Source organism: Zonotrichia leucophrys, chromosome Z (genome assembly GCF_028769735.1).
Source record: "Zonotrichia leucophrys gambelii isolate GWCS_2022_RI chromosome Z, RI_Zleu_2.0, whole genome shotgun sequence".
Lineage (NCBI taxonomy): Eukaryota > Metazoa > Chordata > Aves > Passeriformes > Passerellidae > Zonotrichia > Zonotrichia leucophrys.
This window is the reverse complement of record NC_088200.1, coordinates 60,637,167-60,654,363: the sequence shown is the minus strand read 5'-3', so window position 1 is coordinate 60,654,363 and position 17,197 is coordinate 60,637,167. Positions and strand designations below refer to the sequence as shown.

Genomic DNA, 17,197 nt, shown 5'->3' with positions numbered 1-17,197 from the left:
TAGATTGTGTTCAATTATTTTATATTAGCTTAGTATTTCATTCTGCTCCACTCTATGGAGCAAAAACCTGTTAGCGTCAAGAGATTATTTTCTTTAAATGTAACAACACTAGGGAGTTATTTGGTTCATATTTAATAACAGTGGAAAACACAACTATAGAGGAGATATTAAACAAAGACTTATACCTTCTGCAAGTCTAACAGCCATTATTGTCTTTTGTTGTGTTTAGTATTTTATGCATTTTTCCTAACAGTAAATTCAGTAATATACAGCAGTTAGAGTGGTGAGTCTGTTTTAATGAAGGAACCTCCTGTTCCATTCTAAACAATTAGAGTAAATTAGTGCATTCCATTTATGTCTTTATCATAATATTTCATGGTCAGACTGTGAGATAGGAAGGAGCTGTTTGCTGTAGACTGTGGAAACAGAATGGAAAAGAAAACAGAAAACAAATAAATGAAGCAAGTCAATGCTAATTCCATCCAGTTCCAGTTGGTATAGAATTAATTTTCCTGCACAGCAGGTACAGTGCTGTGTTTTTCATTTTGGATGACAATAATGTTGATAACACATGGTTGGTTCAGTTGCTGAGCAGTGTTTAAAATAAGTCAAGGACTTTTTTTAGCTTCTTATGCTGCCCTGCTGAAAATGGATTTGGTGGTGCCCAGGCAGGTGGGAGAGAGCACACCAGGGCAGCCGACTCCAGCTGGCCACGTGGCATTCATCATGCTCAGCACATAAACTGCAGGGAAAGCTGGCTATGGGCTCCTGCTTGGGGAGTGGCTGGGGATCTGCTGGTTGGTGGTGAGCAAGGGTTTTTTTCACTTGCATCCCTTGTTTTTCTAGGGCTTTATTTTTCTTTTTTTTTTTTTTACTTTCCCTTTCATTACATTTTTGATTATTATTTTTGTCACTATTATTTCATTTATTAAGCTGTTTTATTTTCAATCCAGGAATTTTCTCACTTTTACCCTTTCAATTCTCTCCCCCATCTGACTGGAGGGAAGTGAGAAATTTGCTCTGAGTGACTTAATTGCTGTCTGGAGTGAAATTATGACATGCATTTCAAAGTTTCTTCTGAATGTCTGCTGCAACTGAAAATCTGCTTATTTTGTTTATTTTTGTGATCCTTTAGGAAAGTGACATGAATCTGAATTTCTTATTATACATACAGAAGTGCTGTACATACATAAAAATTAAAAGAAACTATACCAAACATTTGATAACCTTTTACATTAAAAATGTTATTTTTTCAGCAAAGAATTTCTGCAATTTCTCATGAATATGTTTGGAGGACATGTTTTTTGATAAAACAAATTTAAAAAAACCAAACCAAAACAAACAAAACCCCATCAAACTAACAAAAAAAGCCCAAAAATAAAACAAACTTTTTTTTCAAAGTAGCTTGATGTGGCATGAAACAGTCTTAAGAAATGCCCTAACCAGGATTAAAATGGGACATCAATACATTTTGTTGTTTTGTACTGCATTTTTTTTTTTTTTACGTGGAAGTGCAAGGTCTGATTTGTTCTTTGTAGTTTGTATCAATGATAGTCTTTATCTGCTATTTTTCACCCATGAAATTTCTCACATTTTTTTATTTAAGCTCACTAGAGCATCAAATGGACTGATGACCCCAGATCACAGTCAACAAGTTTAGTTCAAAGCATTACATAGCTTTCCAAAATTTAACCACCTAAGTACTCTTTCTCAGGCTGTATTTAAAGAGTGTTTTTTATTCATATCATTGCTACTAATAATGGACTATCCTATTAATACATCTGCTTCCCCTTAGGAGGCCATAGAGAGATAGGAAAATTGACTTTGTTTAATATGAACATTTATTTTCAGTGTGCAAAATCCTATTAAAGTAATTTATACAGCAGGAATACTAACAAAAGAAGAGCCAGAGAACCAATTTTACATCATTTGTATCTAAATATCAATGAATTTCACTGCCTTGTGGCAAGCTAATAGTTAATTAAATAAAAATATTCCATAAAAAGTTCTTTAGGCTGAAGAGTATAATTGGTTCTACTCTGCCTGTCTTAACCTCAAGAGACTTACTTACAAATAAGAGAATTAAAAGTCTTTGAACTTGTTCTAGGTGAATTTTATCTTTCTGAGTTTTTTTAATAGATTTTATGCCTCTTCAAAAAAAAAAAGTGTCCACTAGCAGCTGTTAACAATTATGACTGTGTGGCTCATTTGTATTCAGTTATGACACATGTAATTTGCCAACAATTGTTGATAATTGTTAACAGTGAGATTCATGTAGGAGAGAATTAAAAAAAAAAAAAAACAAAACACCAAACAAAAAGATTTGAGTTTACAGTTGGTTTTTGCATTTATGAACTTTTTATTGAGAAAGGCTTGTGTGTTTTATATGATCTAAGTTTAATACAGTGTCACTAATCTGTACAAACAAACCCAGCAAGGCATTGCATAAACAATGCTTTTATGAGAAAATACCCATTCATTGAAAATTCAGGTAGTATCTGTTTTCTCAAATGTTTTGTCTTGTTCAGGAGGAGAGTGCTTTCTTAAGAAATGAATACTGTAATTATTTTTTAAATTTTATTGATATTTTTAAAAAGAGAATTGACCTGAGTTAATTCACAATTGCCTCTGTTAGAATAAAAGTAGTAAGGCCTCTGTTCAAAAATGCACATTAAACTAATTTGTCCTTTTTTCCTTCTTAAAGGTATTACTCATCCAGTCTTCATTTGAAAGAAATTATGAAAGAGAATACAGAGGATCAAAAAGAATATATCCTGACTCACATCTCCTGCAATTTACATTAAGAGCAGCACAGAGTGTAGAGGTAGAATGTAATATTTTCTAGAAATTTGCCCTTATTAAACAGAAGCAAAAAACCAGCAATGCTTATAATGCAGAAATGTTTCCACCATCATTAACGATTCTAGCTGTACCCAAAAGCAGATGTGAGGCTTCCTATAATTAGAAGTCTAGCACCAGCTCATTAATAAAGCAGTAACTTGTAGCCCTAAAATCACTGTGTTTGCAAGATGATAGAGTAGCTACCAACAGTTACTATTCTTTCCGCACAGGAATACATTTTCCAAGGAAATACTCACTGACCTAAAACAAGCATTGTGGTATGTGACACTGGCAACTTAGTCTGCCCATGAGATGACACATTATGCTATGCACTCTTCAATGGACCTAATGGCTTCAGTGTTTTCCTCTGTAGAACTTAAGAGCTTGACAAGAAAAACAAGACCCATGGACCAGCTTCACAGGAAAGAACACTATCAGTTGGATATTGCCTTAAATCATTGGTAACTTGTATGTTAAGCAGCTGTTACTGTGTGTGTAATAGCAGTTTGTGGGATACGTACTTGTAACTGCAATATTCTTGTCAGAAAATTCTGGTCTCTGCCAAGGATTTTCCCGCATTTTTTTCATATTCAGTTTCACAAAATAATGGAAAACAAGCTACTAGCTTAGACCTAAGGAATTTCAGAATTATTTAAGACAAGCCATATAATTTTCTATTTCCTTATTATGCAAATCACATGTAAATTTCTGAATAAATAATGGAGGGAAAAAAAGCTCTCTCATAAAAGAAGAAAGCCTAAAATGAATTCTGACACAATAATAAGTAATTAATAAGAGGATAAAAAGAAGAATCCTAAGAATCGCTGACCAGTCAGCCTCATCTCTGTTCCTCATAAGGTGCAGTTTCTTCTGGAAGAAACTCTGATCTCTGTATGTTGAAGCATATGGGATACTGGGAAGTGACACACCAGTGTGACTTCACAGACCAAATCATGCCTTACTAATTCAAGTGGCTTTCTATGATGGAATGACTGAACGGTGGACAAGGAAACAACTACAGATGTCATTTACCTAGGAAGCCTTTGGTGCAGTCCTCCAAACATTCCTGCAACTAAATGGGACAGGTATGGGATGGATGGATGGATGGACAGATGGGTGTTTAACTGGGTGAGGAATTGTCTGGATGGCCATACCCAAAAAGTTTTATAGTCATTGTCTCAATGTCCAGGTAGAAACCAGTGATAAGTGATGCCCATCAAGGGTCTATACTGGCAACTATGCCATAAACATCTTCTTTGATGACATAGTGGGATTGAGTACACTCTCAGGAAGTTTGCAGACTACACTGGATTTGATGGAGCAAAGGGATGCCATTCGGAGGGACCCTGACAGGTCTGAGAGGGGAAATCTCTTGAAGTTCAACAAGGGCAAGTGCAAAGTCCTGCACCTGGGTCAGGGTAACCAACAGTATCAGGATGGGCTGGTGGATGAAGGGACTGGCAGCAGTCATGCCAAGAACGATTTGGGAATGGTGATGGATGAAAACGTGGACGTGACCCATCACTCCCAGCCCAGAGAGCCAAACGTGTCCTGGGCTGCATCCAAAGCAGCGTTGGAGAGCCCACCTGGAATCTGCATCCAGCTCTGGGGTCTCAGCAAAGGAAGGTCATGGACCTGCTAGTGCAGGTCCAGAAGAGGACCATTTAATGATGCTCCATAATCCCTTAATGACCAGAGGGCTGAAAGATCTTCTTTATGAAGGAAGATTGAGAAGATGGAATTTTTTTGGCCTAGAGAATAGACCACTCCTGAAGGCCTCATTGCAGACTAAAAGGGAGTCTGTATGAAAGACAGTGTCATCTTTTCTAAGATCCTTAGGGACAGGAAAAGAGGCAAGAGTTTTAAATTGAAAGAGATTTGAGCGTATTTGTGTAGATTTAGTATAAGGAAGATATTTTATACATGAGAGTGGTAAACATTGGCACAGGTTGTCCAGAGAAGTTGTGGATAGCCCCATCCTTGGAAGTGTTCAAACTCAGGCTGGATGAGAATTTGATCTAGTGAAGGATGTGGATCATGCAGATAAGTTGGACTATATGATCTTGGAAATTGGGTACTCTCTAACACCAAATAATCTTTTGTTCTGCTTACTGTTCAGAAGACCTATACCGCCTTAAACTATAAAAACAGAGAGCTGGATTAGAGGTTGTGAGTACCTTTTTCAGCATTGTAATGTGTAATCCCAGAAAACTTGTTTCATTTAATCATATTAAAATGAATTTAAAATTTAAAATCCTTTCTGTCTTAACCATTATGGTCTAGTAAATTTCTTATTATCAGAGTGGAAAAAGGAAAAAAATCCTGAAGGTGAAAGACCATTCTACCAATTTCTTACTAACACCCAGATCTGTTTCATGGCCCAATATCACTGAATACTGATAATCACATTACAAACTTGAATATACAAGTAAAGCCAGTTCCCTAAAGTTTTCAGACTGAAATTTTATCTGAAAGGTAAGTCTCTTTGCCCTAAGCTACACTTCACTTATTAGCAAGGCAGTCTAAAATGATGCCTTGCAAAGTGACAGGAAATGGCAGAAATCTTCCTTCCTCTGATCCCCTTAGGGAAACAGCCACCTTGGCTGCCATACAGAGTTACTGGAATTGCACAGCAGTGCTGCAAAGAAATCACTTGTGCTTGCATGCACAGACCTGAGATCCTCAGGCCAAAATATCCTTCTACACCTCTGCCCTGGCTCACACAAGGTGCTGCTGCTTGTTGAGCTGCTCAGTTTTTGAACAGAGCTACTGAGCACCCTACAAGGCTGGTGAAACAGTTAAATATTTCAGTATTGCCAACCCACTTATTCAGATCTCCCTGCCTGAGAGATTGTACCTTGTTTGTAGAAGCAAAGATCCTGCTCCATTTCACTTTTCTGTTTGGTTCTTCAGTCTAGATACAAATTATACTTAATAAATTCCAGGAATAACCAGTTCCAGAGATTTTCCCTTCTGTGAAAATATTCCCTTTTCTGTGAAAATATTCCCTTTGGAACTCCCATATTTCTTCCAGGACATTTTTTTATTTGTCTTTAGTTTTCTGAGGAAGTACTTATTTATTCCTATTGACATTGTCTTTAGAAATTAAAATGTCCCACATTCCTGCAAATGTCTTTTTGTCAAGGGAAAGAGATGCAGTCTTCATATGGAAGCCCAATACATCTGATCAATTTATAGCAACTGCTTCCTTTTTAAGGTTAGTAGCCAGAATTTAATGTATACCTAATTTTTGGAGCATTATAGTTATTATTTTTTCCTACTATTTTTTCCACATATTAATGACAATAAACACCTGAGAAAGGTAACATAATAATTTTTCCTTTGAAAGGCTCTGATAGGAGATAAGACATATTTTTATCCAGGCTAACCAATACATGTTAATTACTTGAAAAAACCAAACATACAAACAAACAAACAAACAAACCAACAGGAGAAAGCTCATTTCATCTGGCTGTCATAAAAATTTGCTCACACAAAGGGACAGTAATTGGGAACTTTTGCCCCATTTCTAATAAAAAATTTCAGTGATACAGATGTTTTATGAGGTCAGTTTTGGTTTCATCAAATGGTGCCATCAGATACAAATTAAATAATGTCAAAGAAGTTGTAATATGCGTCCTCTTTTCAACTATAAATGCTGTTTTCTATGTTTACAGGCTTCAGCAGTTTTAGTTTTAGAACTAAATATGCTCAAAACCAAGCATTTTTCTAGAAATTAATTTTTTAAGCTATGATCTATTTAGTTGGGCTTAGACTTGTTGAACAATTCTTTCTGTCTTTCTTTCTGAAAGCTGTTAAAACTTTCATTTGGAGACTTTTAGTGCTTACTTTTATTTTTGTGCTGCCATAAAAGGAATTAATGTGACACCTCCAGGATGGTTTTATGGTGGGGCATAAAATAAAACCAAAATCGCATAATAATTTAGATAACACTATTCACAAAAGAATGAATTCCTATGGTAAAAAAAGAAAATTTCTCCAAAATTGGTGCTTCAAAGTTCTTCAGGAATCTCTGCCTTTACTCATGCTCTGTCCATTCACACAACACTTAAGACAATAAGCAAAAAAAACCAAAAACAAACCAAAAAGCAATGTTTAAGGTCTATCTACACAATTGGTCCTGTCTGCAGATTTTATTACACTTTCCAGACATAAAAAAGAGAACATCCTACAGCCTATAGTGGTAACATTATTTAAACTACAGGTTTGGCAGTTGTGTTACTGTATTCCTAAATATTTAAACAAAACAATGCTTTAATGAAGTTTGAAGACCAAAGAATAAACACCTTCTATTACTACCTGAGAGAAGAAGGGGAGCAAAATCACTGCAAAGAGAAGTTAGTCCTTTGTACCGCTTACAGAACTCTGCAGAACTGTCTTATGGAGTTCAGCAGAGGTTCCCTAGTTAGACAGAAATAATAGTGATGCCTAACTAAAGACTTACTTACCTCAAAACACTTTCAGATTCTCTTGAATTTTTGAAAGGTCTCTTTTGAATGCTTTTGTTTACCGTTTAGATAAATACAGGCCATAAGAGTCTATTGTAGTAAATATTCTTTAAAATGTGTGTGTCAGGGATAGAAGAATAGCTGGAAAACATACAAAAGAAGGGGTGGGGTTTTTCCCCCTGAGGACGGTAATTTCAAAACACAATAAGTTCTTTATTACTTTTCATATTTGCAGTAATTATGATTCATGCAGGACTAAAAGACTAAAACTCTGTAGGACTCCATATTCTCAGTGGTGTTTCCCATCACCAAATAGGACACAGGTAGAAGACTCATAAAAGCACTACACTTGTCTAGTCCTCTGTGTCCTTTAAAGGCTACAAAAATGTAAAGCTTTTACTTCTCCAAGTCTTGATTTCAACCGAAAATAAATTAATGAGATACAATAATGTAATCATTTACATTTTACCAAAGTACCAAGCTAATTTTGTGTTGTCTTTTTTTTTAACTTTTTTTTTGCATGTACTTGAGATCTGAGAACCATCTCATAAGAAAGGATAAATTATTTAAAAACATTAAATATATTCAAGTACAATGTGCTTACTTTGAAAGACTTCAGTAAGAGTGTCCTTAAAGGCAAAATTATCTAAGTATTTTCCAACATGTGTTAATTCAAAATTCATTCCTCTGCTAAATACCTATTTCAGAAATCACAAATTTTTCCTTCTCATAGCTTTTGTTCTTATTGAGTGTGCTGAATGTGCCACGATGTTAATTTGAGAATGGAGATAAAAATCCCAGCATTTTAACCGGAAATATATCATTAGAAGATTATGTAAGATAAGTATGATACTTTAATTGAAGGAGAACACGAGGCATTGTAGTAAAGAGAGAACTTATACTAATGGCAGCTTAACTATTTATATAAATTTTCCTCTGAAATGTTTAGCTTTTTCCTTTATGCAGCAGCCTCCAGATAAATACAGCATTTTGGAAACAAAATCCTCATCTGGTTTAACAGGAAAAATTCTTCCTCTGATCAGTGAAATGGCACTTATGATTTTCCTTTTCAGTCTTCAGGCAAGACTCACACCTGTCTCTATGAGCAGTAGTTTTTTGGAACTGGTTCTCCCATTTGGCTGCCACTTGTTTGCTTACAGGTACAAACCCAACCTTCCATGGGAATCTCCAAAGTGACTTGGGCAGGAGCACAAGTGCAAGGCAATGCAACCCCTCCAGTCAGACCCCAAAGGGGCAGGCCCAGCCCCATGGCAGAGTCCTTCAGAGGACTTCAACTTTATTCACAGCTGCTTTGAAATTAAGCTGATACATTCATTGGTGAAGACAGAGAAAAAGACCTAATGCCTCAGAGCTTGCAATATCCAATGCTGGTCTCAGCCACTCTCAAAGAAATCTTGGTTATGTTTAAGGGTTCACATAATCCTGGAGCGACAGCATTGAAATTCTTGTTATTTATGTAACTGAAGGGAAAGAAATGAGAGACGGAACATGACAGCCTTCTCAGCATTTCACTAACAGACAGAGTATCTGAAACTGTCTGTGCACTGAGGGAGAAATGAACTTAAGGCAAAAACTGGAATTCAAACAGCAGGGGAACAGCCCAGAACCTGGACAGTTCATAAAGAAAGAAAAAAACCCGTTTCTGACTACCAAAACCTGTGTTTTATTTAAGTGAACTAGAATCTCCAATCCACTGCCATAGTAAATCTTCTACCCTTCAATTACTATTTTACCTAAAGTGAGTGAGCTGGCCTTTTAGTGACCCAGAAAATGTGTCTTTCTCCACAGGATGCAGGTCTGCTAACCATTATCTATCTACCTGCTGCTACACACAAAATATACATTTTGCTAACAACAGCTGCAGCAACTATTTTTTTTTTGTTTCTACACACTGCATATCATCTTTGTAAAATGAATTCCCATAAACATGCTTAGTAGAGTTGAGGAATTCTATAAGATGGTTAAATGAAGCTAGAATATTATCACACCACATAATTTACACCTTAAAATGTCTAAGCTCTTCACACGCAAAGTATGCACTAGCCTTCACAGCCGTACAGTTTAAATAATGTGAAGGAATTTTGCATAGGTAGAATCAGAGTCTTAATGCTAGTGGATCAGGTGCATTAATCAGAATGGTGTCCACACCAAGTTATTTTTTCCTCGGAGAAATTTACTTTTCTCTTCAGGTTCGTCAGCCTGTCATCTTTGGCAAATTTTGGCAAACACCACTGGGAATTTCTTTTATACTACAACTTAATTCCACATTTCTCTATATCTTTTCTTCTGTCTATTGTCCCCATTTAAAAAATTGTATCACTTTCACCTTCACTGACATAATTTTAGAATGCTATGCAGCTTTTTTAGCCTGTGCACATAGATGTGTTGAAAGTGTTTTTTTTCCCCAGGGTTGTCCAAGCATAAAAAATATGATCTCACTATCTTCTGAGGCTTTAATTAATTATTTGTTTGGGGTTTTTTCCTGCTCTGCATCATGTTATTGCATTGCACAACTGCATGATTTTTCACAAGGCCATATAGTAATAGGAGAAGAGGTAATGTCATTTTGTCATTACTCTGAAAGAAGGAAAGTTTGATCTTAGGAAGAAATCCTTTACTGTGAGGTTAGTAAAAGACTGGAAAAGGTTGCTCAAAATTGTGGATGCCTCATGCCTGGAATTGTCCAAGGTCAGGTTAGATGGGGTTTTGAGCAACCTGATCAAGGAAGTGGCATCCCTGCTCATGGGACTGGAACTAGAGGGCCTTTAAAGTCCTTTCCAACCAAAATTATTCAATTCTGATTCAATGCTGGTTCTCTGATTATAGTGTATGTTATGGGTCCAATTGACACTTCAAACACTACAGATTCCTTGAATTTTTTTTTTTATTAAAGTTATAAATGCTACAGTTCTGTTTTTATCAAGAGCAGCCCTGCCTCATGAAGGGTCAACTGCCCGGTTATGAAGAGCTACTTTCCTTTAAAGGGTGGTTCATGAAAAAGTGGGAAAGTGGGACACTGTAAATAGCATAAAGTAGCTAGACAGATAAATCTGAATCTGATCAATTGTGATAATTTGAAATGCAATGAGGAAACTCCATCATAAAAAAGAAATCCTTCCTAAAAATAAGAGTGGTTTTCAAACTAAAAGGGGCAAAGGAAGCAAAAGAAAAATCAGGCAGTGCATAAGATAAGCACAATTTTAGAAGTGCTGACCATATCAGTAACTGCAGTGGCTCAATATGTCATTACTACTTCTAAGTCTGGTTGTGACAGAATTGAGTCATCTGACTCATCTTAAGTTATGATTCTGAAAGAAAACATTACATTCAAATGGCATAATTAATAAAAACATAAAACCAAATATTTGAAAGTATGCTGTGAGGTGTTAGGAGACACATAGGCTTAAGAAGTTTGCATGGTTTTAGTATGTGCGTCCTTAATTTCCTTCACTATATACCATTTTAGGTCTACTAGGTTTTTTTGCATGAAAATAAATGGGTTTGGTGCATTTAGTTCAAGTTTGATTTTGGTTTTGGTAGGCTTTTATTTGTTTTTGGGTGATTTGTTGATTTTGTGATTTTTGGGGTTTTTGTTTGTTTGGGTTGGGTTTTTTTTACTTTTTATAAAATTTAGGCAGCTATTAGCTTTCTATGGACACTGTAGGTGTCTAAGGTAGGGACAATATAGCTGTGACTTCTTTTTCCTCTTTCTTCATAACATTTGTTAAATTATTACTGATTTGATAATACAGTGTAGGCCATCCTAATATTTAGTGACTGAAATTAATAGATGTATTTTTGGTTCCTGGATACCAAGTGAAGGATATTACTGCATGAAACAAGCTTCTCCTGAATTTTGATATCTGATATTTTTTTTTAGGTAGAGCAAAATCAAAGTCATAATATATGGATATATCATAGTAACAAAAAAGTCATAAACACCTTCACTCTGAAAATGTTCAAATTAATAAATGTGGCAACTTCTATAAAGTCTTTCATCAGAAATATTTCAAAATATTTCTTCCATGAACTTCAATACAGAGTCAGCATATTTTCCAAAACATAACTTCTTGTAAATGAATATAACTTCAGAGATAACAGGATTTAGATCCGTTTAGGATATGACCTTTAATTTTCATGACAAATTTGACTTTAATGAAAATGGGAAATTTTCATATATGCATGAGTACTGCAGAAATAGCCTGCTTAGTCCTATAATGATGAGTCTTTGATTGTGAAAGGCATCACTGTTGTAATCATAGAAAGACTTAACTTGGAAGGGTCCTTAAAGGTCATCCCATTCCACAATCCCAGTGTTCAAAGGAAAACTAAAATAACACAGTTCTTGGTTTATTCCCTTTTCTCTATCCATCCCATCTTCCAGGTGCACCTTTATGTCCAACAGAGGCACTGATCTTCTAGGCTAAGGTGACATCAAGAGATTGAAATGGTGAATGCTTTCTGTTTAATGTAAATGACAATTTTTAGAGTGAATACGTTTAATAAATGGTATGACAGCTCTCCTTTCATTGGAATCTTTAAATTTAATCTGTTCTGATTTTGTGCCATTGTTTCCAAAATATTTTTTCCCATTAGAGTACCAAATTTTGTGAAGAAATGATTACAGACAGGTTTCGTTTAAATTCAAATTTGCAGAAGCAGAAGCACCTTTAAGTGTGGAAAACAGAAAAAGAATTTTGCACCGATTTCTTCTGCATACTTACTAGACTGAGTTCAAATAATGGCTTTCAAGTGGTGTCAGCATGCTTCAGAGACAAAACAGGAACTCTACCTAAATAAACTAACAAATGCAAGAGTAGTCTTGACAAAATCTTGATGATCCTCTCTGAAATTTGAAGATACTTTTTTTCTTAGCCTTCTATTTAAATATAAAGAAAGGAAGATGTTGCTCCTTTGCCTCCAAATTTTCATTAAAACACTTATATTTTACTGAGATTATCTTTTTTTATTATTCCAGATTCACTCCTCACTCTTCATGCTTTTAAGCACAAGAATATGATGACATTCCAATTTTCTGTTCTAATATTTACAGGGACAACACTTTCAGACTTTTGCAGAAAATACCATTTTCTACATTTTGAATACTCTTAACTCCTTTTCCATGTTCCAGAGAGGCCAAGAACTGTCCTTTCTCGCCTCTCTCCTTAAGTACTCTCTCAAGACATGTCACAGTACATTACTTGGGAGTTCTACTGACCTGTGGCCCTTCTCATTCTCGCGCCTGGGTCACCAGTTCTTCCTTGCACACTAAAGGGGTTTTTACTAGACTTGAGGCAAGGCTTGCCCAGAGAGCTGGCAGAGCTCCTGACTGTTTCTCACTTGATTGTAGCTTTTCAGCATCCTGAGCTCTTGGATTTTCAGGCCTGAGGTATCACATTATTAAACATTCCCTGTCAAAAAGTCCACTGTATGTGACTAAAATGAGGCAGAAGGCAGTGGCTTTCATAATTAGACTTAAAGGTGTAGTGCATCTGATTTTATAGTCCAAAGATGATTTAATTTATAGTGATGTAGTAAACAAGGATGAAATAAAGCTCTGAAAGTTGTTTTTCAATACTGAGACTTAATTTTGAGGCCAAAAGCTTCTATACAATCTCTACTGGTACTGAAAATATTTTACCAGAAACCACAGCTACATTAAAAAAAGAGATTATGTAAAATAATGTAAAGTGTCAAACTGTGGTCAACTACATAGTTATTAAAAATCTGTATATCAGTGGGCTGTTACATAGCTGATTTTTTTATCACAGAACCATACAGTGGCCTAGGTTAAATGGGACTTTTAAGATTATCAAGGTTATGGTTTGGTTTGGCTTTCCTTTTGCCAGTCAGGAACTAAAGACTACTTTGAGCATGTAAATTCTTCTTCCAAAGTCAGAATAAACCAACTGACTTGCTTCAGTTTTGGAGAGTTACATATATTATGTTGCTGAATTCTCCTTCTACCTTCTCCGTTAACTCTGGTGTAACCCTTGTGTTGACAGAAATAGTATACAAAGTTATTGCTTTTTTTCCTCCTCATATACCTTCTGATTAATGAAATGCAGTACAGTATTTTTCTGTGCTGATCTCTCATTTCAAAATTCCATACCAAAGATTGGGCTGCAAAGATAAAAATGCAATTCACAATGATTTAAGGATGCACAGTAGGATTGTGAGTGAGGCATGGAGGAAAGTCAGAGAGGCTGGAATTAACTGTTTCAACCAAGACACACAATCTAAAATGATACTTCTCTCTTAAGACAGAAAATGGAAGCATATTAACATTGTTACTAAGATTTGGCAAGAGATCTTTGAGCATTTCTTAAGATGTCTTTATGTTCTGCCAAACATAGGAAGTGTCTTCAGAGTAGTTGAATAACAAAGCTTTCCTACATTTCCAGGCCTAAAGAAAACATCTTTTTATTTGTTGTTTGTAACTTTACTTTTTCCAGCAGATTGCTTCTCCAAGATATTTTTTTCATCTCTGCTTGACTTTTCTAAAACAAAGAATATTGGAGTTAAGTTTCTATTTCCTAACCAGCAGTTTTAGTACCCTGCAAACGTAGACATCACTTAATGTTGGAAGAGACCAGGGAATAAACTGGAACGTCTTCACTGGATAAACCACATCTCGCCAAAGAAAGGCCTTGTTTACTGTATTTAAACAGTTTTAAACATCTGTTGATTGTATTGGAATGTGGACTCCTAAAGCCCATGGTCTAAAGCATATTTCTGACTTTTCATCTGGAAAGTCAAGACTGAGTAAACTTAAGGACTCCAAATAAATCCAAACACTTATTTAAAGTCCAAGTGTAACTTGGACTATAACTGCCTGTACAACTCAAAGTATGCAGATGACTGCATACATAACAGCACAAGATTACACCCAAAGAAAACTGAAATGAATTGTTTTAATTTATTCTAACAGTTTCAAGAATCAGCAGGTCTTGCATCTCCAGTGTAAAGATGTCTCCAAGTGACTTTTTGGATGTGCATTTTGAATTTAGAAGAAGCCTGAATTTCATGAAGGAAATGGTCAGAATTTTGTGAATATCAGACCCCTTCTGGCTGTAAAATCTGACTGTCTGAGGTCACCTGCTACTTTTGAAGGTACTAGATAGAATAGTTAGAGATTATTTGAGCACGTGGATGAAAATGTATTTTAAACCTGAGGGAATTTACTCTCTTTTATTCACCTAACAACACATATGCATTTCTAGTAATTTCAGCACAGCTATTCCAAGTTTTCTTTACAGTTGAAGAATATCAACTTTTGGTCTCAAAAGCAAAGCTTAATGATAACCTTTTCTTCTTTTCAGGCATGCTGATCTTCTCACACTGAGAACTATGAGGAACCTTAAATAATTTTATTACCCAATCCCTGGATAGGTACTTTTAATAACCTATATTTGTAGGTTAAAGAGCAGGAAAAAAATTACAATCATCCAGAATCTTTTGTGTTCTGCTCTAGGAGTGTTCTAGAGCCACATATTTTCCTCAATATATAGACACTAATCCACCAAAATCAGAGCATTTACTCAAGAAATGTAGAAATTTAGACTATTAGAAATATGAGTCAATATAGAAGATTTTGGAACTGATAGTAAATTATTTTTATACAAGTACTGCACTGATAAAAAATTTAGCTACATTTGTTAATATTAAAATTATCTGTTGGACTGGTAGGCTGAAATTGAGGGTTGGATGAAAAAATCAGTTCTTACAGCAGTGTTGGCCTAGGGAAGTAAACTAAGTTTATCTGCCTGCAAAATCACACTTTCAACAACAGCCATAGTTATATAACACCACCTCTCATCTAGTTTTATTTGAAACATCCTGGGCAAAAAAATGTATGATATTTGCACGTATGAAAAATTTCAGTTTATCAAATCATTCTCTTTTCTCTTTTGAAAAGAAATACATATGCATGTATGAAAACACATTTTGCCCCCTTTCTTTTTTCCTGGAATGGTAAGAATCATTAAACCTATTGGTTTATAATGCTTTACAGCAGCATTTAGTATAATCTAGATCAGTAAAGACAGAAACATTCTTGAGATGCCTAAAATCTACTCAGGGAGGTTTCTAACATCAAATGGAAAGCATAGAGAAAACTTTCACAGCCTCATTTTATGGAAATTCACAGATGTTATGCACTGTGCATCCCAAATTCACCACAAGAATGTTAGGAAAACAAGTTGAATAGTCAGTAATGAATCTTTTCAGAGGGATGAAAACAAAAGGCAGAATGAAAGGCAATTTACTTCCAATAGTTCCTCAAACCTTTTTAAAAATAGAATTTCAAATTACAACTCTGAACCTACCCTTGATTAAAAACATCGCATTACCCCATACAAGCTCATCATCATAAAGATATATTAGTCTATTCTTACTGACAGTGGCTTATTGCTAACTCAAAATTGAATATTGGTGTTTTGTTATTGAAATGTCAATACCAAAAATTGCACATAAGTAATTAGAATCAATGGCACCTTCAGATTTAATTACACATACAGTCAAAGTAAGTCAGAAGTGGTTATTATGCATAAAAAGTCATAATACTAGTTTGAAAAAAAAATAAATGCTCTTTGCCAAATAGTTTTTAAAACATTATATTATTTTTTGTGATTTCTATCTTATAAAAGCTACAAAATTATCATATGTAATGCAGAAAGAGCATCTTAAGCCTGCTGCTATGTCACCTACAGATGCTTTGGAAATTCTACTCATGGTTTTAACTTTCAGTCCTTTTGCTGTAATTCCACCAAATATACCCAAATTCTGCAAGTGTTTAAGTACATTCTTAAATTTCCATTAAACATAATTAAACATAATCATGGAAATTGTGATTAAACCCATGTAAAATTATAGCTTTAGCCATCAGACTTGTGACTGCTAGTGTTTTTCCCTCTTCTGCTGGCTTTGCAAACTCAAGATAGAAGAAACCTATGTACAACATGACATCTGGAGAATTGCACCAGAACCACTTTGAAATGCACCCATTCTTTTTTTTTTTTTCCTTTTCATAAATCTGATTGTAAAATGCCTAGCCATCTGCATGGAAAATCATTGTGTCTGGGCTCTTCTTAAAACCTGGAAATTTTCTGCCATTTCTAGTATTTAAAAGAGACTGCCAGACACTTTTTTTTTTTTAATGTCTTCCATCCTCAGAAGGAGCCCTGAAAGCAATGCTACTACTTTTCTCTTATAATCACCACCCACCATCTCATAGGAAGTTTAACTCAAGCAAAGGCTAAGTCACTTTTCTTTCCTCTCCCTTCTTAAGAAATTCAATATAATAAAATGCCCAGCCTTGGGGATCAGCTTGTTACCCAAAAACTGAATAGAAGAATATTCACTCCCTTGTTCCAGGTGCTGGGAAAGCTGCTGATTTTGTTTTTCAAAATGCCCAATTTTCCACCTTGAACATACAAGTGCTCCTAGTGGCACTTCTGTCAAGAGGGGTAATTCTTTTCCCCAACACAAATTTGGAGTGGCTGTTGCATAGCTTGCTGTTGAGGACACATATAAGAGGACATATTTTGAAAACTTTGTTTCACCATGCCTAATATAGCAGAAATGGCCATTTCAATGGCAAAAAGACTAGAGAAGAAAGTTCTTTCCTAACGACAATTAAGACAATTTCAAGGATAAAATTCAGGGGTAGGACAAGAAAAGTGTCAAAATAAACAGCAAAAAAACCTGGAGGAGATATTCAGGTTAATATTTTCTTGGTAACATATTTTTTCTGGTAGAAACAGCAGCCTTCCACAGTACTTAATTACAATAAAATCATTATAACAAAATAAGCCAGCTTCTCTGAGGTATTCTGAATTCTAGAAAACTAGATTTTCCAAATATAG

The 17,197-nt window shown here is 35.2% G+C and overlaps 1 protein-coding gene and 1 long non-coding RNA gene across 8 annotated transcripts in view; one reads left to right on the top strand and one right to left on the bottom strand.

Annotated features, from left to right (window-relative positions):
• The window catches only part of LINGO2 (leucine rich repeat and Ig domain containing 2), a 483,020-nt gene that overhangs the window by 300,348 nt on the left and 165,475 nt on the right, over positions 1 to 17,197 (bottom strand). The window lies entirely within an intron of this gene.
• LOC135460153 (uncharacterized) lies at positions 787 to 3,578 on the top strand. Its single transcript, XR_010443167.1, has 3 exons — positions 787 to 804; positions 2,705 to 2,824; positions 3,072 to 3,578. It is a non-coding gene; the product is annotated as an uncharacterized LOC135460153 (long non-coding RNA).